The sequence below is a fragment of the Aedes aegypti genome, chromosome 2, assembly GCF_002204515.2.
Source record: "Aedes aegypti strain LVP_AGWG chromosome 2, AaegL5.0 Primary Assembly, whole genome shotgun sequence".
Classification (NCBI taxonomy): domain Eukaryota; kingdom Metazoa; phylum Arthropoda; class Insecta; order Diptera; family Culicidae; genus Aedes; species Aedes aegypti.
The window spans coordinates 330,576,445-330,602,082 of NC_035108.1; positions in this window are offsets into that span (position 1 = coordinate 330,576,445).

A 25,638-nucleotide genomic window follows, 5' to 3' on the forward strand; every position below is an offset into this window, starting at 1 on the left:
ACTGACCCTCTTCGCAGGCAGCTAGCCTCACTAACAGCAGAGCTCTCTCCTACCTGCTCAGTGTGAGAGTAAAAGAGTAGGAGAGAGTGAAAAGCAGATGTAAATATAGATAAGTTAAAAATAGATCTGTGTCGATAAAAAAGCTGCAGACCATTGATTCCGGTACAGTAGTGGCCACGAGCAGCTAAAAAAAAAAGGAACTCACCAGTTGGTAATGCATGCTCGACTGAAGTCACAATTTCGGCATCAACACGCAAAAGTGAATGTCAGCTACCCTTTTTCAGCTCAGCGAAATGCAAAACAAACCCAACTCAAATCCGACTCTTCTTTATCTCGCGAAGGCTTCGATTTCACAAATCTTGACGGATGAGAAAAACTTTTTCTTTTCTTAGTTTCACTTTCTTCAGATTGGTATCATTTATCTTATTACTCTGCATATTTCCTGCAATTTCACTATGTTCCAGGCTAGTTATCAATTTTATGCTTCTTCAACAAAACTTTAAAATTCAAGTCACTTTTAAATGGCACAATATAGAGTGAAAATTCTCGAGAAAATTCGAAGGCAGGAGCAAATTTGCGACCAGTCGCTAGCGCGGCTTATTGCAATCCCTCCATCAGGAGTTCCTCCAGGGATTCCATCAACAGTTCCTTCAGAGATTCCACCTGGACTTCCTCCATTGATTCCATAAATAGTTCCTCAAGAGATTATATCAGGAGTTCATCGAGGAATTTTATCAGAATTCCTTAAAAGCATATCATGAGGAATTCCTCTAGGCATTTCATCAAGAATTCCTCTAATGATTCCATCTGGACTTCCTTCAATAATATCTCTAGAAATTCCTCCAAGGGTTCCATCAGGAGTTCCTCCAGGGAATTTATCAGGAGTTCCTATAGGTATTTTATCAAGAGTATTTTTATGGATTCCATCAGAGTTTTTCTGAGGATTTCATCAGGGATTCCATCAATAGTTGTTTCAGAAATTCCCTCTGGAATTATTCCAGAGATTTTATCAGGAATTTCTCCAGAGGAGGAATCAGTAGTTTCTCGGGAAATTCCATCAGGATTTCTTGTAGGGATATCATAAGGAGCTACTCTAGGGATTCTATGAGTAGTTCCATCAAGAATTTCTCAAGGGATTTCATGAGGAGTTCCTCTAGAGATTACATCAGAAGTTTCTTCAGGGATTCCACCTAGAACTCCTCCAGAGATTACATCACAAGTTCTTCTGAGGATTATATCAGGAGTTTTTTTTTAAGGATTGCATCAGGAGCTCGTTCAAGGATTGAATAAGAATATCCTTTAGATATTCCAGAAGCTCCTTCAGTGATTCCAACTGGAATTCCTACAGGAGTTTCTTTGGAAATTGTACCTAGAAATTCTCAAGAGATTATATCAGGGGGTTCCTCAAGGAATGGCATCAGGATTTCTTTTTGGGATTCTATAAAGAGTTCCGCCAGGCAGGAATCCCTCCAGGGATTTCATTAGGAGTTCCTTCAAGGATCCCGTCAAAAGTTCTTTCAGAGATTTCTTTAGGTGTTCCTCCAGAGATTACATCAGTAGTTGTTCTAGGAAGTAATCCAGGAGTTCCTATAGTGATCCCATTAGAAGTCCTCCTAAGGATTTTATGAGGAGTTCCTCCAATGATTCCATCAGAAGTTCCTTCAAGAATATTGAAAGTTTGTATAGGAATTCCGTTAGGTATTCCTTCAAAGATTCTACCTGGAGTTCCTACAGGAACTTTAGAGTTTCTCTATGGATTCCATGAGAAATTTCCTCCAAGGATTACATCAAAAGTTCTTCCAAGGAATTCATCAGAAATTTCTCTAGGGATTTCATCAGGAGTATTTCAATTAGGATAGATTTCATTAGGAGTTTCTTCAGTTTCATCAGAAGTTCTTCCATGGGTTCCTTTTGAAATACTTTTAAGATTTTAATATAAAATCCTTCTGGGACTCATGAACGCCTTCTGGGCTTCCATCAGAAGTTCTGTCAGGGATTCTATCAGGAATTCTTCTAAAGGTTTCTTTAGGAATTCATCTAGGGCTATCCTGGGTTCTTCAGGATATTTACTACGGATTCCTACCGGAAATTTTCAAGGGATTCTACCAAAACTTTCTTCCAGAACTTTTTCTAAGGAATTTTTAAAGGGATACCTCCAGGAATTCTTCAATGAAGAACTCCCGCAATGAATCAAGGGTTGCCTCTCTCTCCAAGAATCCTCAAGGGATATTAAGAATTCTTCCTGACATATTCCTAGAAATTTATTATCAGGATTTTATCGCCGGAATTACTCGAGAGATTTCTTCCGAAATTTGTCAAGGAATTTCTCGCGGAATATCTCCAGGGATTCTCGGGAGTTTTCAGGAACTCCTCCAGCAGTTTTACCAACAATTTTCTATAAGGATTTCACAAGTAATTTGGAAATCCATCAGTATATCATCTAGTAACTCTATGAGGAGTTCCTCCTGTGGTTCAGAAAAAGAATTCTTTTCACCAAGAATCCCTTCAAAAAATCCGCTATGATTTCCTCTAAGGATTCTGACTAAAATCCTTTACATAGGGATTCCTCTAAGAATTTCACCGGGAGTTTCTTCATGGATTGCATTTGGAAATAACCAGGCAATTCTCAATTATTTCCATCGGGAAAGCTCCAAGGATTTCAGCTGAAATTCTCTAAGAGATTCCACTAGAAATTTTTTCGGAAAGTCCACCAATATTTTTCCGGTGAAATTACCGGGAATTTAAAAATCCTCTAGAGGTAGTTCCAAAACATTCTGAAGAAAATCCTTCAAGGGTTCCGCCAAGATGATCTCCTAGGGTTCCATAACGAATTTTTCATGGGATTTTACCACATTTTCCTATAAAGATTCCACCAGTTGTTCTTTCAGAGATTTCACCAGTATTTTCTCTATTTATTTCAACATTAATTTCGGGGACGGACCTGGTGTAGTGGTTAGAACACTCGCCTCTCACGCCGAGGACCTGGGATCGAATCCCATCCCCGACATAGTCACTTATGACGTAAAAAGTTATAGTGACGACTTCCTTCGGAAGGGAAGTAAAGCCGTTGGTCCCGAGATGAACTAGCCTAGGGCTAAAAATCTCGTTAATAAAGTCAAACCAACCAACCAACCAACATTAATTTTTCACGACAGGAGTATTTTAAGAAATTTCACCAGGAGTTCTTTCTGCGTTAACACAGGGAGTATCTCCACGGGTTTCACTAGAATTTCCACCAGAAAAATCTACCAAAGTTCCACCGGAAGTTCTATCCCAAAATACTCAAAATTTCAAGCGGAATCTCTAAAGAAATTCCAGGTGAAATCGTGTGTTGGAAGTTGTTTGAATTCTGTTGCAGTATCTCTTGTGAAGGCTTCCTGGAGGAACACCTTTAAGAATCCTTAGAGAATTTATGGGTAGAATTCCTGTAAGAGTTCTCTGCATGTATTTCTATGGGAAAATCCTATAGGAATCCCTGAAGCAATCTCTGGAAGAATGGATTAATCTCTGAAGAACTGTTGGAGGTATTCCCAGAGAAATCACTTTAAGAATCACAGGAAGATTTTTGATAGGAGCAATTCCTTGTATAAATTCTAAAGAGAATTTTTGATGGGATTCCTGTATTAATTTTTTGGGAGAGATTCATCGATCTCTTTAAAAATGTCTAGAGGAATTCCTGATAGAAGCGCAGTAAAATAATCGTTATAGAATCTGTTAAGAAGTCCATGAAGTTCCACTGAAAAAATTCCCAAATAAATCTTTGGAGGATTTTTGGTGGAATTCTTTAAGGAAGCATTGGATGAATCACTGAAAAAAATGCCTTGGGATATTTTCATTTTCGCTGAAGAAATTGCTTTTGGAATTTCTGCAACACTCCAGGTAAAATTTAAGGAGAAGTCCTCGGAGGAAGCCCTGAGAAAGTCCTTTGTCCTTTGTCCTTTTAAGAAGAGTCTGAAAAAATGTGATGTGATTACTGCATAATGCATGATGAAATCCATGGAACTCACTTCTAGAGGAATTCCTGAATGTATCTTTGAAGAAATTGTTACACCAATATCTATAGGAATTCTTGGAGGCAACCTTGGAGAAAGCTCTGAAAAATTACAGAAGAAATCATATGAGGATTTTTTTTTTGATTGATCTTCGAAGGAATCTGTGAAGAAATCCAGAACAAATAGTAAAGGAACCTTCTGAGGAATATCTGGAAGAATACCACCTAAAGGATTTCCAGCGGGGCAATTTCTGGTTGAAGCTGTGCATAGATTTCTAGAAGAAATATTGATAAAAATCCTGGTGGAATCCTGGTGGAATCCCTAGTATAACCTATGCATTCCTGAAAAAACTTCAAAGTAGAATAACTAGAGAAAACCTTTTGGGATTCTGGTTCGAATGTTTGAAGAAATTACCATATCCATTCCCTTATCGATGACTGTTCAGAATAATCCCTTCAAAATGTTAGAGTTTTGCCGAAATACTTCATGCAAATTATAACTGAAATTCCTCATCAATATCCATCTGGTACTTAAATTTTGAAAATTCTGTTCTTCCTCACTACATTTTTTGCCCAAAAGTCGTAGAAATATTCCCCCCGCATCCACAGAATTCAAAAAATAACAATCACATGTGCACTAGTCTTGCCGAGATCATTCAAAACATGGGTAAAAATATAGTGTTGCTGCAACGAACTTTGACAGTTAATCTTATGCAGTGGTTCTCAACCTTTTTGGAGTTGCGGCCTCCTTAAAAGATCTACAAACATCTTGCGAACTCCTGATAATGTATTATTTTGAAATCGAAGCTTATGAAAACGAAAGATTCAAATGAACGAAGGTTAAATTGAATGACTGAAATAGCTACATCTTGCGAAGTATTCGGGAATCTTGTTAAGCACCAGAAATATCAAGGAGATTTCACTAGAAACTACTACAAAACTTTACAACAACTGTAGATATCATTGGAAATTCTAATAAAAAATGCTGCTGATAGATTTAAGAAGATTCCGCCAATGTTTTGAGTGGAAATAGTGAATTTCTGACCACGAAGTTAGTAATGAAGATTTTTGGTCAAATCTTGTATGGAAAAAAACAAAAAAATATGCCAGGAATCTTACATATTTACATCCAAGAATGATCTATGTTTAATTTTGAAGCTCGCACTGATATAATATTTAAGCAACGCAGGTAAATATAACCTGGCTTGCAATGACGTTGAAGGGTGCACAAAAATCTACAATTCAGTTATAATGAACTCTAGTAAAGTAAGTTAAAATAGAGACTACTCACATCTATTTATCGATCAAAGAGCCCGCACACATTTACAATGGCTTCGCGGACCCCCTGGAAAGTGGTCACGGCCCCCTGGGGGTCCACGGACCGCCGGTTAATAAACCCTGGTCTAACGGTTGCAGCAACATAACTGCCGGTTTGTCTAACTTGGGGGCGGAGTCAATGTTTTCCAAACCGTCTGAGCGTCTGAGGCTGCATTATGCAACACACTTTGAGGCTATCTCTAAGCTATCCACTAAAGCTTTTTTGGCTGCCATGAGAGGCTTTGTGGCCAGAAGTAGGAATTGTGGTCATAAGTATAGTGACCCATCTCAACAGCTTTGAATGACCCAAACGATATGCAGCCTCTTACACTGAGAGGTTCACAAATCCCAATTTTCAATGCTAAGATTAATAACAGAAGACCGTGAGGTGGCGGAGGATGAACCACGAGCTCGCTGTACTCTACGACGAACCATCCTGAAGGTGGCAAAAGCTGGAAAAATGCGTTAGGCGGGACATGTTGTAGGAATGTCTAGTGACGAACCATGCATTTTTTATTTGAAAATTACAAAAACCGTACTTTGTCATAATAAAAAAGTGTTATACAATACATTTTTTCAGTTTAACCGTTTCAACTCAATTTACGAGCTCCGTAAAAAAAAGTGACGTAATTTGAATCTCCTAAAAAAATACTTCGTAAATCGAGGCTTTGGGGTGTGCGAGTTTCGAAAAAGGAAGACCTCAAACGAGTCGTTATACTTGGGGAAAGGAAAGGCTAATTCAGTCGTCAGAATGTTACGGTGAATTAGGTTAGGCAAATTGCCATGCGGTCCAAATGAAGGATGCACGAGTACAGGAAAAAACAGCGCAAAAGAAACGGAAACCCCAAACCTTGGCACATTATTCATAAGAACAAAAGACAATTTCCCCACACTGCTGCTGAGCTCCGAAAGCTACGAGGATGAGCAAATGTTCCGTACTTTACGTCGTTGACGGTGGCCATAAGGACTTAAATGTAATTGCCTTTAGTTCGCTTTCGCGATTCAATTAGCCCAGCATCGGTGCAGAGACAGAAGGGCATTGCTTTAGTTGCCGCCATCGTTGGTTGGCTCGAAACAAGTAGCAAGCCAAATAGCCTTAATTAAAATTATATTAGCAACTTTGTTTCTGCTACACTGGTGAGCGGCATGCTGAAGACCGGTGAGGATGGAACTGGCTGTAAAATAACACTGCACCGGGAATTTGGTCTGGAGTGTTCTTTTCTACAGATTTTCATGATGGAGCATCCTTCATTATGCAGATGAATTGTTGGTGTGAGATTGGAGGATATTTTCAAAATACTATATCCACTCATGTTCCAGCTGGTGGTAGGTCATTTGGCATAAAGTCGTTTGGCATAAAGCCGTTTGGCATAAAGTCGTTTGGCATAATGGTCATTTGGCATAATAGTCGTTTGGCATAATGATTCTGAAACCAAGAATTTCTTAAGATGAGATTCGTTTTTACGTTTCTATTGAATCTTTCTGATGACATCAGGCTTGTTGTGGAGTCAATAATTGACAATAATTGATACAAAATGTCACTTTATTCTACTATCATATGCTTTTGAATAAACTAAAGCATATTAGGAAAGTTATTGTCAATAATATTTTATAATTTATGCAGAAATTACCCTTCTTTCAAATATTAGTTCTTCTTTTGAGTTCCACTATTGGAATAATTTTCTGCACTGAAGATTTTGATATATTTAGCACTAATTTGTATGTCTCTTCCAATGCCGGAATCAGCTGCAGAGTTTTTTTTTTAATTTTAGTTAATTTACATAAAAACTTAGAGCCAGGGTCTAATTGAGAAATTTTTTTTTCAAAATGTTTGTTTCTAAATTGAGTACAACGATTTTCAATTTCTTTCTGCACATTCTGCTATATAATTTTCATAGCAGGATCACGGAAGTGTCGGAATTGCCTTCTACTCACCTTCTTCTTCGTTATCATTACGATAAAAAATCACGTGAGTAAAAAATGTCTCAGATCCAGAACTAGGTTTTCCTTTTTCGAAGAAAACAAAAGACGATGAAATAAAATGCAAAAAGAAGACCAATTCAAAGATGAACTGATTTATGTCCCTACCAGCGGCAATACAGTTGACAATTCTTTTCCGAAACAAAAAAAAAAGGCGCCGAAGTAGTTGAGAGGAAATCAATTTGTTTTCACCGTTAAGCCAAAACTTTCCCGGGCGAAAAACAGGAAAAGCAACTAGCGATACTTCCTGATTACAGCAAGTGTTCTCCCTGATTTGAATGAAAACAATTTTCTGAGCGAACAGTCGCAGGAGCAGGGAAAAAATATGCAAACAATCAGTTACAGTTTGTTGCATACAATTTTCAAATAAATTTTCGTACGTCATCCTGGCTTCCGGTTTCCTGTTCTCCCTCCCCCCTTCGAACGATTTCAGCGCCCAGCAGCCGCCAGTATTGCACTTTTTCGAGCAATAAATTGTTTCTCTACTGCTACTACTGCGCCCCCATAAGTTCCCGTCCCCCTTTGGAACCGAAGCGCCGAAAGCGGTGATCCGAAAGACATCGAAATAAGCGGAATAGTTTCTTCCAGCAGGGAGCAGGGAGCGGCTGCAAAACTTTATCTTTTGTGAAATAAAGAAGTTTCAGATGGCGGGGAGCTTTCTTTGCACGTCGAAGATGCGTTCACAAAAGAAACCTCCAAACTGGGGGTATGGATTCTTTTTGGATTTGGTACCGTGGACTAGGGGGTGAATCAAACTGCTCTATCTACTAGCGTTACAAGAAAAATGTGTTAGTTTTCATATAAAAAAAACATAGGGAAACTCACGTATTTTTGGCAGTTTTGTTCTCTTCGCCATAAGGTATTTTTATCGGAGAAATATTCTTAAATTTGTCAGAAGGATGATAAATATAACAAATTAACTTAACAATGGAAAAATAGACTACTGTAAAGGTTTAGCCACAGACAAACAGACATCATACTATGAACAATTTTCGATCAAAATCATCTTCGCAAAATCGTTTTCACTCAATACTAAAAGTAGGGTAAATTGGTATAATGCGCCCCAACCGGGCAATTCGCCCCACTTCATTTTCAAGGGATTGAGGCTTCTTCAACAAGTAAATATGATTACATATCTTAAATATCCGCGAAAAAATTATGTTGCACATATAAGATCTTTGGGAAGTATAAACAATTAATAGAAATACCAAAAATATCGAAAATCAGCTTTTTGGCATAAAATTTTGGGTCCGATAGGCAAGCCCCGTTGGATATGAAGCCCATCCTTTACTATTGTACTTATTACAAAAACTTTTACCGGAAGACGACTGCTAATGGACCCTTTTAAGTTTAGCAAGTGGTGGAATTCTCCTTGGAAACATTTCTACGACGCTGCAGAACTTTTTCTACGGGAGCGGCATATTGCCCGGTTTGTTTTGAAACGTCAAAATTTGGACCGTTTACAGAAAACGTCTTGTACTCTTTTTATAAGCTACCTAGCAAGAGAAAGTTGCATGCAGAGCATGACCAACTAAGAAAATAACACTTTGACACCAAAAACTATAGAAGTAATGCATTTTCCACTGCGATAGAGCAGTTTTCCCTTAGGGGGGCGTATTATACCTGTTTACCCTACTGTATTTCATCAAGCAGATACCAATCAGTAGAAGTGTGTTAACCATTGAGCATCGTACCCTCTTGCTGTGCGTATGCTGTGCTTTATAGCTTTTATAACTACTTAAAGTAATAAAACAGTACTTTTTAGTGCTTCTATTCATTATTTTCGAACCTTGTTTGGACCCGAGCTTTTGATTTCTCGTTGATTCGTGGATAATCCTTCGTGGACACTGTCTTGGGAAAAAAAACCCTTAGAACTTCACGTCTTCTTTCGTTTATTTAATTAGCATGGTTTCAACCACAAACGAAAGGAAGGGTGAATCCTTGAGTTCAAAACTTCCTTCCAAAACATGGATTTTAAAACTGTCACTAAACAAAAATGAAAGAAAGGACGTTTCTCTGGAATGCGAGCTTCCTTCCAAGAGTGAAATGCTTAATGTTTATAATTGCATCGAAATGAGCAACCAGTTCGATGCTCTAGACAAATTTTCCGGACATCAAATCGAAGCAGCCCCTAGCCCAGGCTAGAGTGTCACCAATCGTGGTCTTCTTCTTCTTTCTGGCCTCACGTCCCAACTGGGACAAAGCCTGCTTCTCAGATTAGTGTTCTTATGAGCACTTCCACAGTTATTAACTGAGAGCTTTCTTTGCCGATTGACCATTTTTGCATGTGTATATCGTGTGGCAGGTACGATGATACTTTATGCCCTGATAATCGAAAAAATTTCCTTTACGAAAAGATTCTCGACCAGTGGGATTCGAACCCACGACCCTCAGCATGGTCATGCTGAATATCTGCGCGTTTACCGCTACGGCTATCTGGGCCCCTCACCAATCGTGGTCAGTTGTTCCAGATAAAGAGGATTTTGGCAGGAGATCTTGAACTCCACTAGGGTAATCAAGGTCTCCTTCCAAATAGCAAAGAAAGGAGACTATTGCGTTTTGCCGGAAACTCTTAAAGATCGCGAACTTCTTCTCATAAATCCTCAGAACCCAATCTGGCATTGTTCGAAAAGGGCTTTCTCAAGATTTTTTTTAGTTCACTTTGACAAAAAAACACTAAATAATATTAAAGCTTTAGAAAAAGCTAGACTTATGTATGTTCGATGTCCGTGTGACATGGGAACATTTCCAGAAACCTGGAGGAAATTACCAGAACCCCACTCAGTGCCGTCGGTGTCAAAAGTGGGGTCATGGTACAAAAAATTGCCGCATGGATGCTACATGCATGATTTGCGAAGGTTCTTCTCACGCTAAGGACGTCTGTCCAGTGAAGGAAGATACCACTAAGTTTATATGCTTGAATTGCGGGGCCAATCATAAGTCCAATTTTTGGTCTTGCCCTTCGCGTAGGCGAGTCGTCGAGGATCGTTGCCTGGTAGAGTTACGAACAGTGCCCATTTTTCAGTTAACGATCGCTTGATTAGGAATCATACCCATCAGGAAGATCATAATCATGCTCATTCACAAACTAATTTTAATCCGTCGAGTAGCCGTTCGAATCTTTCAATTTCGAATGTATCTACCCACGGTAAATCCTTTGCCGATATCGTAGCAGGTAATTTGAACTCTTTCCCTATTCGTTCCATGAGTACCCATTCTACTTGTTTCAAATCAAATGGAAAAAACCCTGCCGCCACAGGAAACTTCTACACCGCCTCTTCGTCCACCGAAAATTCTAACGGAAAATCACACAAAATGTACACACTTCAAGTGATATATCTGCCTCTGATTTTAATTCTCTAACTGAACAATTGAATCTAATGATTGATGCAATGTTCAAAGCCACCACTATGACTGAAGCAGTCTAAATTGGTGTAAATTTACTAATCAAATTGTTATTGGATTACGTTTTTCTAATGGATCCAATAAATAATAAATTAAACATTTTAAATTGGAATGCTCGTTCTTTGAATGGTAAAGAGGACTAGCTGTTTATTTTTTTTTTTCAGCTAATAACGTGCATATATCAGTTATTACTGAAATGTATTTGAAACCTGGATCCTAACTTTTTTGTTTATCGTAATGATCGACTTGATGGGGCATGTAGTGGTGTTGCAATCATCATTCATAGGCGTATAAAACATCAACTGTTTTCGTTATTTGAAACTAAAGTTTTTGAAACTTTAGGTGTTTCTGTTGAAACACAGCTTGGTAAATATACTTTCATAGCTGCCTGTTTGCCTTTTCAATTCTCTGGTCAGCAAGTTAATTTGCTTCAAACTGACTTGCGAAAATTGAATCGCAATAAGTCAATTTTATTTATGTCATTGATGACTTCAATGCCAAACATCGGTCATGGAATAATTCTCAAAGTAATTCCAACGGCAGAATTTTCTTTGATGAGTGTTCTTCAGGATATTTCTCAATTCAATACCCTGATAGCCCTACATGTTTTCCTCCTCTAGAAATCCATCTACGATTGACTTGGTCTTAACCGACTCTAGTCATCTTTGTAGCCAATTAGTTACTCATGCTGATTTTGATTTTGATCATGTCCCTGTTACATTTCAAATATCCCATGAAGCGATTCTCAATCCTATCAGCTCAACTTTCAATTATTTTCGAGCCAACTGGAATATATATGAAACGTATATTGACTCTAATCTTGATGTTAACATTTCATTACAAACAAAACTTGATATTGACAATGCTCTTGCAACTTTATCAAATTCCATTGTTGAAGCCAGGGGCATTGCAATTCCAAAATGTGAAGTTAAATTTGAATCCGTGATTATAGACGATGATCTTAAACTCTTGATTGCTCTTAAAAACGTGAGGAGAAAGCAATTTCAACGCACTCGCGATCCTGCTATGAACATTTTATGGCAGGATTGGCAGAAAAAAATCAAGAAACGTTTTTCAAAATAAGGAAACAAAAATTTTGAAAATAAAATTTCTCAATTGGACCCTGGCTCTAAGCCCTTTTGAAAATTATCTGAATATTTGAAAAAAAAAACCTCAGCGGCCAATACCGGCATTGAAAGAGGTTAACAAATTATTACTAACTAATTGCGAGAAAGCTCAAAAACTTGCTATGCAGTTTGAAAGCGCGCAAAATTTTAATGTAGGACATAGGACTTACAGTTTGCTTTCCTTCATCAGTAACCTTTTTGAAAAGGTCATTTTTGCCAATGAACAGTTCGGATTCCGCCATGGACATTCGACCACTCATCAACTTTTACGTGTAACAAATTTAATCCGTTCCAACAAATCTGAAAGCTATTCTGGTCCTCTTCTAGACATAGAAAACACACTTTGAATGTGTTTGTCATGAAGGTTTGATCGTAAAATTAAAAAACTTTATTTTTCCAACATACATTGTTAGAATAATTCAAAGTTATCTGTCAAATCGTACACTTCAGGTTAATTATCAGAACTCCAGATCTGAAAGACTTCCTGAAAGAGCTGGTGTTCCTCAAGGCAGCATTTTGGGACCAATATTATACAATAGTTTCACATCTGACTTACCTGAGTTACCTCAGGGATGTCAAAAATCCTTGTTTGCGGATGACGGATGTTTTTTCTTCATACTTACATAAATGGAAGATTTCTCCTAATGCTTCCAAAACTTAACTTCCAATACTCCCTCATAATTTGAAAGCTCTTCATTTGAAACCTTCAAGCAGACATGTTGTCACGATGAGAGGGGTTCCAATGAAATGGTCAGATGAAGTTAAGCATCTAGGACTCATGCTGAATATAAATTTAACTTTCAAAAATCACATTGAGGGCATTCAAGCCAAATGTAACAAATATGTAAAATGTCTCTATCCCCTTATTAATAGAAAATCAAAACTTTGTCTTAAGAACAAGCTATTGATATTCAAACAAATTTTCAGGCCAGCCATGTTGTATGCTGTACCAATATCGTTGTACATAATACCAGGAAGAAAGCTCTGCAGAGAATTCAAAATAAAATTTTGAAAATGATTCTGAAGCTTCCTCCCTGACAAAGTACTAATGAGTTACATAGAATATCCAGTGTTGAAACATTGGAACAAATGTTAAATAAAATGATTAATTATTTTAGACAAAAATTGTTGCAATCTTCTACTGCCACTATTTATATGTTATATATTTAGGTTAAGTTCGGTTAAGTAAATTGATTTGTTTTTTCTTTTATGAGCAGGTGAAATCAACTCATCTGTAAAAATTATGAACTGCTGCGGCAAATGAAATGTAATATGTTGATAACAAAATTTTTATAATAACTTGATCCAGATTTACCATATTGGGATGGTAGTGTTGTTGAACACTGAACACCTAGATATAAAAAATGAATGAAATGTTTGAAATGATAGGGGAACTGGGTGTTAAATGCGCCATTGGGGTAAAACGCGCCACCCTTGTTTTGAACGAACGACGTGCTTTGGGACGCTGTTTTTCGCCCGAGATAATTAAAAATGTATTAAAATGCTTCTCTACATATATTTTTTAAGTGTTTTCCAGGCAAAAATCATGAAAAACTCGAAAAAACGTTTTTCGCTGTTTCCGTTGTAATTTTGTGTTACCGTAAAACGGGGTAACTTTGATAATGCGAGACTCTCAACATACTAAACGAAATAACAAAGTTCCTGTTAATCTGTTAAGCAAAACGAATGCAGAAGTAAAGAGTATTAGTATGACACTTCATGTTAAAGCTATTTCCGTTGGAATCAAGTACATTTGAGGGTTTATATGCACATATGGAAAATTTATAAGATTTTAGCAATTTTGAAATGCTCTCAAACAATCTGTTCTACGATCACTATTTGATGAAGTCATAATAAATTCGTAACTTATACTTGATAGCCTAGTTATAGTAGAACTCGAATTCGGTCTCATAACTCTTAGCGAATACTATTTTTACAAACTGGGACCATTTTTGTAATCTAAGTCAGAAATTTCCATATAGCGTTAAACGCCTAAAGATATGCAACGCCCTACAAATGTTCTGTAATTCATTCAATTTTGTTCGAGTGATGCTGCATTATCAAAGTTACCCCAAAACAGAAAAACGACTTTCAATTATATGAAAAATTAGAAATCCATTAAGAATAAATCTTTTGGAAATCTATCAACTGGAATCGATAGTTAGGATACCAGTACTTGTTTTAAAAATATGAATTAAAATTCTTTGAAACAGCATGCAAAAATATTCAAGTTTTCTTCGAAAAAACTATCAAAGTTACCCCGTTTTACGGTACTTTCTAGGCCATTTTTCAGGCCGATAAACAACAAAACATTTGAAACTATCACCGAGAATCGACTCCCATAGTTCGTATTCCATGTGAAAAAAGTGTTGAATTTATCCTTAAAAAGCGTATTGAAGGACTTAAACTTAAACTCATGGGGCAAAACGGCCACTCCTATTTCATAACACCAAAACAGCCGTTAGAATTCAAATTCCAGCTAACGTAATGCCAAGCTGTAGTTACGTGCCAATTTGAACCTTACAAATGCACATTTTTCGAATCAACATGTATACTATATTCGAACAATAACATCTGATTAAACGCCCTTATGTATGCAACGTATTTGCAAGTATAATTCGCGCATGCGTGCGCGCGAACGACTAACGCCGAGATCAGGTGGCGCGTTTTACCCCGCAAAAAATAAAAATGCAGATAAGCAAGCATTTTATAAAAATTGATTTATTACTCCAGAAAAAAGAAAATGGATAGCTGTTTCTACTATTTGATAGTAAACATGTTTGTCTATGAGATAATGGATAAAAAAAAGGCTTATAATGATGTTCTTCATAGCTAAAAACGCTTTCTTCCTTAGGGGGCGCGTTTTACCCCCAGTTACCCTACTTATAAAGGAATGAAAAAACAACGGCATCAAACATCTGTTTCATTTCTACGTATAACATGAGATCACAATGGTCTAATCCACCGGTGTACTAAATTCACTCGGTCTGAGAATTGTGACACTTGAGCGGGGCACGCTCCCGTATGATCTCCACTTGAATTGGACCCGCTCTAGTGTCAAAATTCTTCGCCGAGTTAATTTGGTACACCAGTGGATAAGACCATTCAATGCAGCACTTTGTCACGATATGATTTATGCCCAGTAAACCAAAACACTTAGAGGAAGTGGTGGTAAAATGAACAGGGGTGGTAAAATGAACACCGTGCCTTATACCGAGAAAAAACAAATTTCAATGAATTTTTATCACGCACGGACGATTTAGAGCATAAATTTGAGTGTTCGAGTTGATACGTAGGTCAAATGAAGCAAAAATATCAACGAAAACTAAGATTTTAGAAAACCACACTTAAAAATTAGAACTGATGTAACTTTTAGCTTGGAAGACTTGAGGTTTTTCAGTGAGGTGAATATCGTTATAATATGATGTCAAATCTGATACTTTTAGATTTTTTTTTGAAAGGGTTACAATCATTGATGGATGTATTTTCGGTGGGGCAATTAAAATTTTCAGAAATATTTGTTTTGCTCACGTTTTTTGCATGGTGTTCGTTTTACCACCAACCGCTGTTCATTTTACCCACATAGTGCAGGTAAAATGAACATTTGCATCGCTTTTTGATAGCGATGAAAATATGTGAAAATTTAGCTATTTTAGTCTGAATCCATGTCCCTGCTACAGATTACATCCCTATCTTTGATGTTGTGCGATAGAACTATACAAATTCCTCGTTTTTCTATCAGTAACAAGATGATTTCCGTAAGGTGTTCATTTTACCACCCCTTCCCCTAAAGCCATGCGCATGTTTGCGAGTGGGAGGGCATGGCTCAGAATCAACAAGCCTTAAGCTGAGCCCGAGTTCCATCTCGAGGAGGTAACCATATGCACTTGATGGCACCTCACATACGCGTGCAAAGTGTATCATTTTTCAGTAACAATAAACTTGGTCCAGACGCTCACAGCTCTTCCGCCGCCGGGTGACAACTGGTCCTGAGGTGTGCAGCGGCACCATGCCTTGGTAATCCAGACCGACGACGCACTGTGGTACCGCGTATAGGACAAACAACAGCATTCGGACACGGCGAATCCACACGGTACTGTACACCCAGCAATGGCGTGACACTTCTGAATAAAAACGCCTTTACATAATTTTACTAAATCCCAAGTCATTTTTTTTTTCAAGTGATTTCTTCTGGTACTTTTCATCTGATTGTATAAGACGCATTATGACCGCTTCGTAAAACTAATGGAACCGCTGTGAGATGGTTCCTGGAATTCCAAACGACTTGAAAAGCGGTAGGCAACCGATGGTAGAGATGTTGGTGTAGGTGCAACTGGTATGAATGTGTATAAAAGGAGTATACATTTTTGATAACACTTATTCACAATAGCAATCGGAGTTTTTGCCTTGTTTTCACCCTGTTCATCCACTCTTGGAGGACGCTGCTGGATGATGAAATCGGAGAAATACTTATACCAGAAAGGATGAGACGAGTGGCAACAACGGCTGGCTGCTCACTCAACGGAAATGTTCAAATTTATGTTTCAATTTATGCCACACACTTGCCTGGAATAAACTCTGCTTCAGTATACCAGGTTGAATGTGGAACAACATCCCTCAGCTCCGGTGGCAGCATATGCTTCATCAACGAGCTCTATTGTGTCTTTCTGGTTGCTGCCTCCTCGGCTACGGAGCTTATCAATCGATAAATTTTCAACTGGTGCGCTCTTCAACTTTATGACTCTGTAAGCAATACGTTTCGTCCACGGGTGGAACGTTTCTGGGCTGGGACACAGTTTGGAAAACAGTCAGGTCTCTTATTAGATGCTGCCACCTACTTTACGCGCACCGTGAGTTCTCAGCAGCCTTCCAACTGGTTCAGAATAAACTTTGTTAAGTTGCATCTCAATCCCATCAAAAATAGCTGAGAAATTACAGTGGATGGGAGGTGGGTGCCAGTGTTAAACAGGAGACCTGACTGTAGAATGGGATTGGGACAATGAACGAAGCCGTATGAGAAGGTTGATTTGCATAAATGACTGTTTCATCACGTTTCGGTTCAGTTCAATTTGGTTGAAAATTCTTTGTTAAAGATTCGCTTTCACTATTCATTATTCAGTTGGACAGATGAGTTTTAGATTTTGATCAGCTATCGAAAAGTTGATCGAGTTACAGTTTATGATTTTTCTTCGAATCAATTGATGATTGAGTGTGCGATGTGTGAATGTGCAATTCAATCTGGGGCTTAACAAGCAGAAGTTTCTTGATATCAACACTACCATGGCTAGAAAACAGGAAGGTCAAGTTTAATTGCTGGGGGAATTTATGAAGAAATAGTCTGAATTTTATAAAAATAGAACAAATTGTGATTTTTTCCAAAAAAGTTTAACGTAAATCTTGATAACGTTTCTTAAGATGGACAGGCTTGTCGGTTTTATAGAAATTTATTGGATCATGAGTACAATACCAATTATTTGTTTCTTTCATCATATACTACCCATCATAAATACGGACTCACTAAAATAAGTATTGCAACACTCAGCTGAATATTGAATCACTCTGAAAAGTTTAGCATCACCTCAAAACAGGTAAATTAACATTGCTATATCTCGAGATCCTTACGACTTGCAAAGATCCGGTAAACAAATAGTTTAGTTCGCAGTTTCAAACTCGTTGTAGATTGTGATTCACAAGAGATTGAAAGTTCGGGTCTTCGGCAAGGTGTTCAGAAGGTCAAAAACATCCGGAAAACAAACAAACAGTTTGGTTCGCAATTTTGCTGCTAGGTGGCGCTAGTGAGCATGTAAAATTGAGCATTTCAAACTAGTTCAACATTAAGTGAATCAGACCTGAAACACTTGACCACCGGATAATTCGCTTCATCTTCATAATTAGGGCCCAGATAGCCGTAGCGTTAAACGCGCAGCTATTCAGCAAGACCAAGCTGAGGGTCGTGGGTTCGAATCCCACCGGTCGATGATCTTTTCGGGTTGGAAATTTTCTCGACTTCCCTGGACATACACGCAGAAAATTCTTGCATGATTGACATAACTTTTCCGATAGTTGCTTTAACATGCTAGGATACAATTGTTACAAGCATGTTTTTGGTGCTCCTAAACTGACAGTATGGTTTGCCCAATCGCTTTTGCGTTTGTTTCTGTCTTCCATCACATGATTATTTCAATTATATTATTGTTAAATTAGCTTTCTGCACATTTTTACCTTGAAACGCTATGAGCTGTACCGCGAAAAACCGCTGTTTACCAACAAGCAATGTTGGAGTAGATGTAAGTTAATGCACTTTTACTCTCAAGATAGTGGTTTGAATTCCTGCTCCCATTTTTATTTATATTTTGTCGCATTTTTGCAATGTCGATAAAGAAGATTCGTGCCGGTTTTGACAACACGCATCAACAAAAATACCATTGTCATGATTGTATATTAATATTGAGTCAATCATATCTATGGCTGATTCAATTGTTTTGTGTAGTTGAACCAATCATACCAAATAGTTAAACCTAGCATAGATATTGTTGAATCAATTTTAATGTATGGTTGACTGAAGTCCAATGTCAAATATGATTGATCTACCAGCAAATATTATTGACTGGACAATTATTTTTTCTCCGTGTAGAGTATCTTCGTACCTGCCACACGATATACGCATGCAAAAATTGTCATTGGCATAGTAAGCTCTCAGTTTATAACTGTTGAAGTGCTTATAAGAACACTATAAGCTGAGAAGCAGGCTTTGTCCCAGTGGGGACGTAACGCCAGAAAAAAGAAGAAGAAGAAGAATTCGTTTCATCTGCTTCCCTATCACTATGAAGCCAACTCCACGTTCTGCTCGGTCGCCACCACTGTAGTAGATGTGGTACTTGAATGAAGTGTTGGCGATGGGGTCCACAGTTCGGAATTCACGTTCTCCGGTTCTTGGCTAGCGTATTTCACGCTGACCTGCCGCAGTTCACGAGCCTGGAGCCCAACACGCGCGGGTTCATTCAAAGTTCTCACGTTCCAAGATCCAACTTTCCCATCGTTGTCCTTTATTCGTTGCCGGGTCTGTTGCCGTAAAATCAATCCGTTTGCTCTACTTTTGCCTTTCTTTGTTGGTGAAGAGTCTTCGATAGGCCACCTAACCAGGGTCGTGCTAGAGGGGCTGCCTCCTCGGTGCTGACACGATACAGCATTGTCCGCTTGTTCTTTACATGATGACCACGGTCATAGCTATCACAACCATCCTCCTTTATCAGGGCTTTGGACCTGTAGCTCTGATTCTCAATAGTTTCAAGTTCTTTCGGACATGCTACTATGGTGAGCCGTCATGCGCTAGCGGTGTTATCCGTAGATGGCTATCAGAAGATTATTGAAGAATCTTTAATGGATAATAATGGATTAATCTAATACCAGTAGCATCGTACCCTAGTAGCACACATGTTATAACTGAGGCAGAATAACTCTTATATGACCAGATGACCAGTATAAGAGTTATTTTACCTCTATTATAACATGTGTTCTACTCGGGGTGTTATACACAGCACGAATGTGATGGTCCTCGCGATTCCTGAATGTACATTTACACTTGACATAATCTATCAAAGCATTGCTGAATCTCTTGATGGCTCTCAGAGCAATTCCAATAGTACTCCCACAGCACACTCTCTAGACGTTCTCGGCTGCTTGAGAATTTCCGTAGAAATATCTAGGAATAATTCCTAGTCAATTCTTCAAAAAAATATTTGATCGAATTCATACTGATGTTTAATGGCATGATTCTTAAAAATATTTAGAGCAGATTATGAATTTTTTTTTTTAAGATTTCTATTTGAACCGAAATGGTTTCTAAAGTCACATTTTTCCTTATTCTGCTTGGATTTGATCCTGATGAAAAATAGCACGGGCTCCAAAGAAACCTTCAGAGACTATAACGGGTTCAACAGGCTCTTTAAGAATTACTTCTTAGATTTCCCTAGGATAAGCTTCAGGAATTACCATAGTGGTTTTGTTTAGAATACTTTCAGGGGCTCCTACACAATCTCTCAAGAAATTTGTCATGAGTTTTCGTTATGAATTCTCCCACAAATTTTTCGAACGATTTTTCAAAGGATGCTCAGAAGAATTTCTTCAGAATTATCTCCAGGACATCCTTGAGAACTCCAAAACTACTACCTTCAGCAAAATAAAAAATGTTTAAGGTTTTTTTAAAGAAATTCTTCAATTCTTCAATTCTTTTTCGCCAGTTCATGTGGATTCTTTCAAGAATTGAACCACGTTTACATCCAGAAATCCAAAATTCCTTAAGGAGTTCTTCGATTAAATATTTTTTTTCTAGGAATTATTCCAGCAATTTGCAATAAATTTTGCAAATGTTTTTGGTACGCATGAGCATGAGCATGATTGACCGCCCGCAGTTGCTACTTCGTTATTGCCAAAACAGCTGTTCTTACACAGGGAACCAATAGACACTACTCTGGATCAGTAGCATCCTCAATGTGTAAATACTGGTGCTCTCATTATTATAACAAACAATAACGGCGCCGACTGCGTCCGAATGCAGGTCAATTTAGGGATGGTAGGGAAACGTTGACGTGTTACTTGCTTTATGGAAGTCGAGGAGTCCTCTGCACTTCCACAAGAAAACACTGGAAGTGGGAAAGGACAACGTGAACCGAACACGATTGATCCGGATTCCGTCGCTCGCCCACAAAAGAGCATGCAACAGATTGAACGGATCAATTTCTACTCTTTGCACATGTTTTCGATGCGGTAGAATATGTATTTTCCATAATAAAATCAATCATTTTGACTCACGAATAACTTTTGAAAACGGCCTATAAGTTTTCTGCATGAAATTTATTTGACTTCGAAACTTTTGATTAAGAGAAAAAGGTTCTTTAAAAATGTTGTAGCGAATCGTTTGGACTAGAAGAAAAAAATATACACTGAAAAAAATCAAAAATAAAACTTAAATCTTATATTACGCAAAAAAAACCATTTAAATTTTTTTTTTTTCAATTTTCAGTAAAGAATCTTGATGGGAAACAGATATTTGGGACAAAGTTTCTTGATGAAGAAATTTTTAATAAAAATGTTTTCCAAGAACAACTTTTGCTCGATTTAAAAAAAATGATTTTTTGACAAAATAAATACGTTCTCATGATGAAATAAGAACCTTGAAATCATTCTAAACCACAATGAATATTATGATGACTTCTCTACAAGCAGCCATTTTCGAATTATATCGAGTTCAATGCAAAAAAAAAAATTAAATAATGAAAAAGGCCATTTTCATGAATTATGTATAAACGATTCTCCATAAAAAATACGTTTTCGAGAGTATAGGCCAAACACATTTTATTTTTCTTGATGAAGAATTGCGAATAACTTATATAAATGGCCTACTTCATTTTCTGATTTTATTTGTTTGTATTTAAATAACTACTTCTAGAGAAGTGATCATGACAATCATTATGGTTTGAAATGATTTCATGATTAATATTGTTTCATCAGAACACCAAAAGTTGTTCTTAGAAATACTTTTATATTTAAAATTTCTCCATCATGAAGCTTTGTCCTAATCTGAGAGAGAGAAGACAGCTCACTAACAACTGGCTTGTTTTCTCGGCTTCTTTGATTTCTTCTTCTCATGTTTGGGTTGAGCACAATGGTTCGGAGAGCACAAACTGGGTCAAAACCATTTTCCCATCCCATTTGTTATCAAAAAGATCATAAAATTAAAAATTTTCAATAGCGATTGGAATCTAATCGACAATATTTAAATATCCAACTATTTTATATGCGATAGCACAGGAAAACAACCTAAATTTTCAATTACATCCAGTTTTAGTTTGGTTAAATTTTGACGGTTTATCACGTTCTGCCCTTCGAATGTGCGGTTTTCCAGTGACAGTTGATGACAGGTTCCCATGACTTTTGGAAGCTCGCAATCTAAGCCAGCTGTCTCCTCTCTCTCAGGTCCTAATCATCTGTTTCCTATCTAGATTCAAAGGTAAAAAATTCAAAATATCAAAAATAACCGTTTTGTGTATTTTTAATTTAAGTTTTATTTCATGATAAAAAATACATATTTTCATGAAGTATATTTTTATCTTGTAGTCCTAGGTTGGCTACAACTTCTTCGTAGAACATTTTTCTCTAAAATCAACAATAAGAATATTTTAATATTTTTGCATGCAAAAACTTATAGGCATTTTTTAAAAGTTCATTTTGAATAAAAATGATCAATTTTTTATGGAAACACTTATACTACCCTAAGACAAGACGTGCCAAGTCAAAGTACACAAACGAAACCAATTGCCTGTCAAAAAAGACCACTTATCTTTGGTCGTTTTGGCAAAGGCCTACTTTCACATCGTTGAGTTGGATTGCAACAGGGCACGTTGTTGCTTGTCTGGTTCATAAATTAGAGTTTCTACCAAAAGTTTGAAAATTTTATATGAGATCTCATTCATTCAAATTTATTTATGTTCGATGTTAACCCAACTAACATTTAGTGCAGGTGAAAACATTCTCGAAGCTTTCCTTATACGGCTTTATGCTGAGTAAATGTGCTATACATACGAACGAAAGCTTTTATGCGATCCCTTTACCAACAAATCTGGAGAATCTACTCAGCTATTTTTAAGCTGCCGCCACGATATCGGCAAAGGATTTACCGTGGGTAGATACATTCGAAATTGAAAGATTCGAACGGCTCCCCGACGGATTAAAATTAGTTTGTGAATGAGCATGATTATGATCTTCCTGATGGGTATAATTCCTAATCAAGCGATCGTTAACTGAAAAATGAGTATTTTTCGATACTCTACCAGTGAAATTCCGGAAACGCCCATTAGCGTAACGGATATTATCTTTCATCTGCCTGGCACGAGCCTCAATGACTCTTGCGTGTAGGGCAATTCCAAAATTTTGACTTAAGATTGGCCCCGCAATTCAAGCATATAAACTTGGTGGTATCTTCCTTCACTGGACAGACGTCCTTGGCGTGAGAAGAACTTCCGCAAATCATGCATTTAGCATCCATGCGACAATTTTTTGTACCATGACCCCACTTTTGGCTCCGACGGCACTGAGTGGGGTTCTGGTAATTTCTTCCAGGTTTCTGGAAATGTTCCCATGTCACACGGACATCTATCAAAAGATTAGCTTTTTCTAAAGCTTTAATATTATTTAGTTCTTTTTGAACTAAATAATATTCTTGAGAAAGCCCTTTCCGAACAATGCCAGATTGGGTTCTCTTTTTCATAATGATTACTTGGACTGGGGAAAATCCAAGTAAATCATTTATTCCGTTTTTGATCTCTGCAGGTGACTTATAGTCACTTGAGAGACCTTTCAAAACAACTTTGAACAATTCAGTTTTGTCGTCATAAGTAAAAAAAAATTGAGAAGAAGTTCGCGATCTTTAAGAGTTTCCGGCAAAACGCGACAGTCTCCTCTCTTTGCGATTTGGAAGGAAACCTTGATTCCTCTAATGGAGTTCAAGATCTCCTGCCTAAAACCCCCAAATTCGGAACAACTGACCACGATAGGCGGCACTCTTTGCTTTCTCACTTGAATCAAAGAGCCTGGGCTAGAGGCTGCTTCGATTTGGTGTTCGGAAAATTTGTCTGATGGCTCATTTCGATGCAATTATCAACATCAAAATCGAAAGCACGTGTCCTATTAAGGATCGTAAATAGATCAATAGCAGAAAAATAGTACTGAAAAGTACTGTTTTTGTTACACTGAAAAGTACTGTTTAAAAAACGTACAAGAACAAAAAGAATTCGTGCACTGATTAGATTCCCTATGTCTTCTTAAGTAACCGTTGAGCTAACATTCCTTCCTTCCCTTAGCGATTGTAAGGACGTTGTCAGGTGTACAATGTGATGCGTGTTCTGTTTATTTCTATTATTTAGACATTTTCGAAAATACATTTAGAATATATGCAGTACTGGACAGAATAAAGTACGCATTGGCCGTTTTTCCATACAAAATGGTCAAGTTTGGAGATCTGAATCTCAGCTCAATCGGACCACATTGGTCTGAAATTTTCACCACAGCCTAGAGATATAACATAGATTTTACTCAATTAAAATATCACTGCATTTGAAACACAATCTTTTAAATTATTGAAAATCTCTCAATTTGCAAAAAATTGCAAAATTTAATTTTGAAAATATTTGGAAAACAATCAGTTTTACCGAAAAATGATGATCTGCAAACTTGTGTGTCTTATCAATTTGTACATTTTTGCAGAAGGACATATTGCTCTAAATATTTCCATTTAAAAATTATTTTTACTTTAAAATTTTGTCATTTTTCTCGAAATTTGAGATTTGCGATAACTTAAAAGTTCGTTAATGAAAAACTATGAATTTCTAGCCTAGCAAATTTGAGGTTACTTTCAAGCTGCGGTGAAAATTTCAGGTCAATCGGACAACTAGAAACCGAGATATAAGACTCCAAACTTGATCATTTTGTATGGAAAAACGGCCAATGCGTACTTTATTCTGTCCGGTACTGTATTTCTCAAAACCGATTAATCTGAGCATTTTACAGCCACCCACGATTTGTACAATCGTTAATGCTATGCTAGCTCAAAAGCTATCATTTCATTAGAATACTATCGATTGTTCAATTAATTCGATGGAAACATTTTTAATCTTACAATCGTTTCCCATCAATTGCACTCTCAACTCAAACCAAGTAAAGTGGTGGCATTGCATTTCGTGGCCGTTGCCATGGCCATCACTAACGAACACGTAATGACTACCCGAGAACTTCTTCTGTGCCCCCCGAAGGAGGAAGAGAAAAGTCAAAACTGCAGAGCTCTCGTAATAGATTACAGATTGCGATAAGAGATAAAAGCTTACCAATTTTTCTCCACTTGAGCGAAGTGCTCGATGCATGACGGAAATGGGCGTTGGTCACGGTGAGTTGCCGGTACGAGTACAAGCTTTAAAAAATGGACAGCCATATACCATAGGACTGCGAACCTCGTGCTTTGTGTGTATGTTGTTCGGAATGGAATACTACGTGTAATTGAAACGGCCATAAGCCAAAAAACGATACGAGTGGATGTGGATCAGGGTGTCCCAGAGATTATCAATGTTCGATAAGTTAAGACTTAAGTTTTCTTACTAACTTTGTTAGAATAACCCAAAGATGACACAAGCCTCTCTCACAAAGGACGAAGCCTGCATGTCATCTGTGAAGATTGCAAAAAAGTTTGGATGGTTTTTCTTCATACCTGCAAAACTGGAAGATTTCTCCTAATGCTTCTGAAACTCAATTTTTATTCTCCCACATAAATCAAAAGCTCTTCATTTGAAACCTTTAAGTTGACATGTTGTCACGATGAGAGAGATTCGAATAAATTGGTCAGATGAAGTTAAGTATCTAGGGCTCATGCTACTTAGATAAAAATTGATCTTCCAAAAACCATATGTAGGGCATTTAAGCTAAATGTAGCAAATATGTAAAATGTCTTTATCTACTTATCAGGAGAAAATCAAAACTTTGTCTTAAGAACAAGCTTTTGATATTCAAACAAATTTTCAGGCCAGTCATGTTGTATGCTGTACCAATATGGACTAGCTGTTGTAATACCAGGAAGAAAGCTCTACAGAGAATTCAAAATAAAATTTTGAAAATGATTCTGAAGCTTCTGCCCTGGTATAGTACCAATGAGTTACATAGAATATCTAATGTTGAAACATTGGAACAAATGTCAAATAAAATAATAAATAATTTCAGGCAAAAATCGTTACAATCTTCTATTGCCACGATGAATGCGCTATATATTTAGGTTGA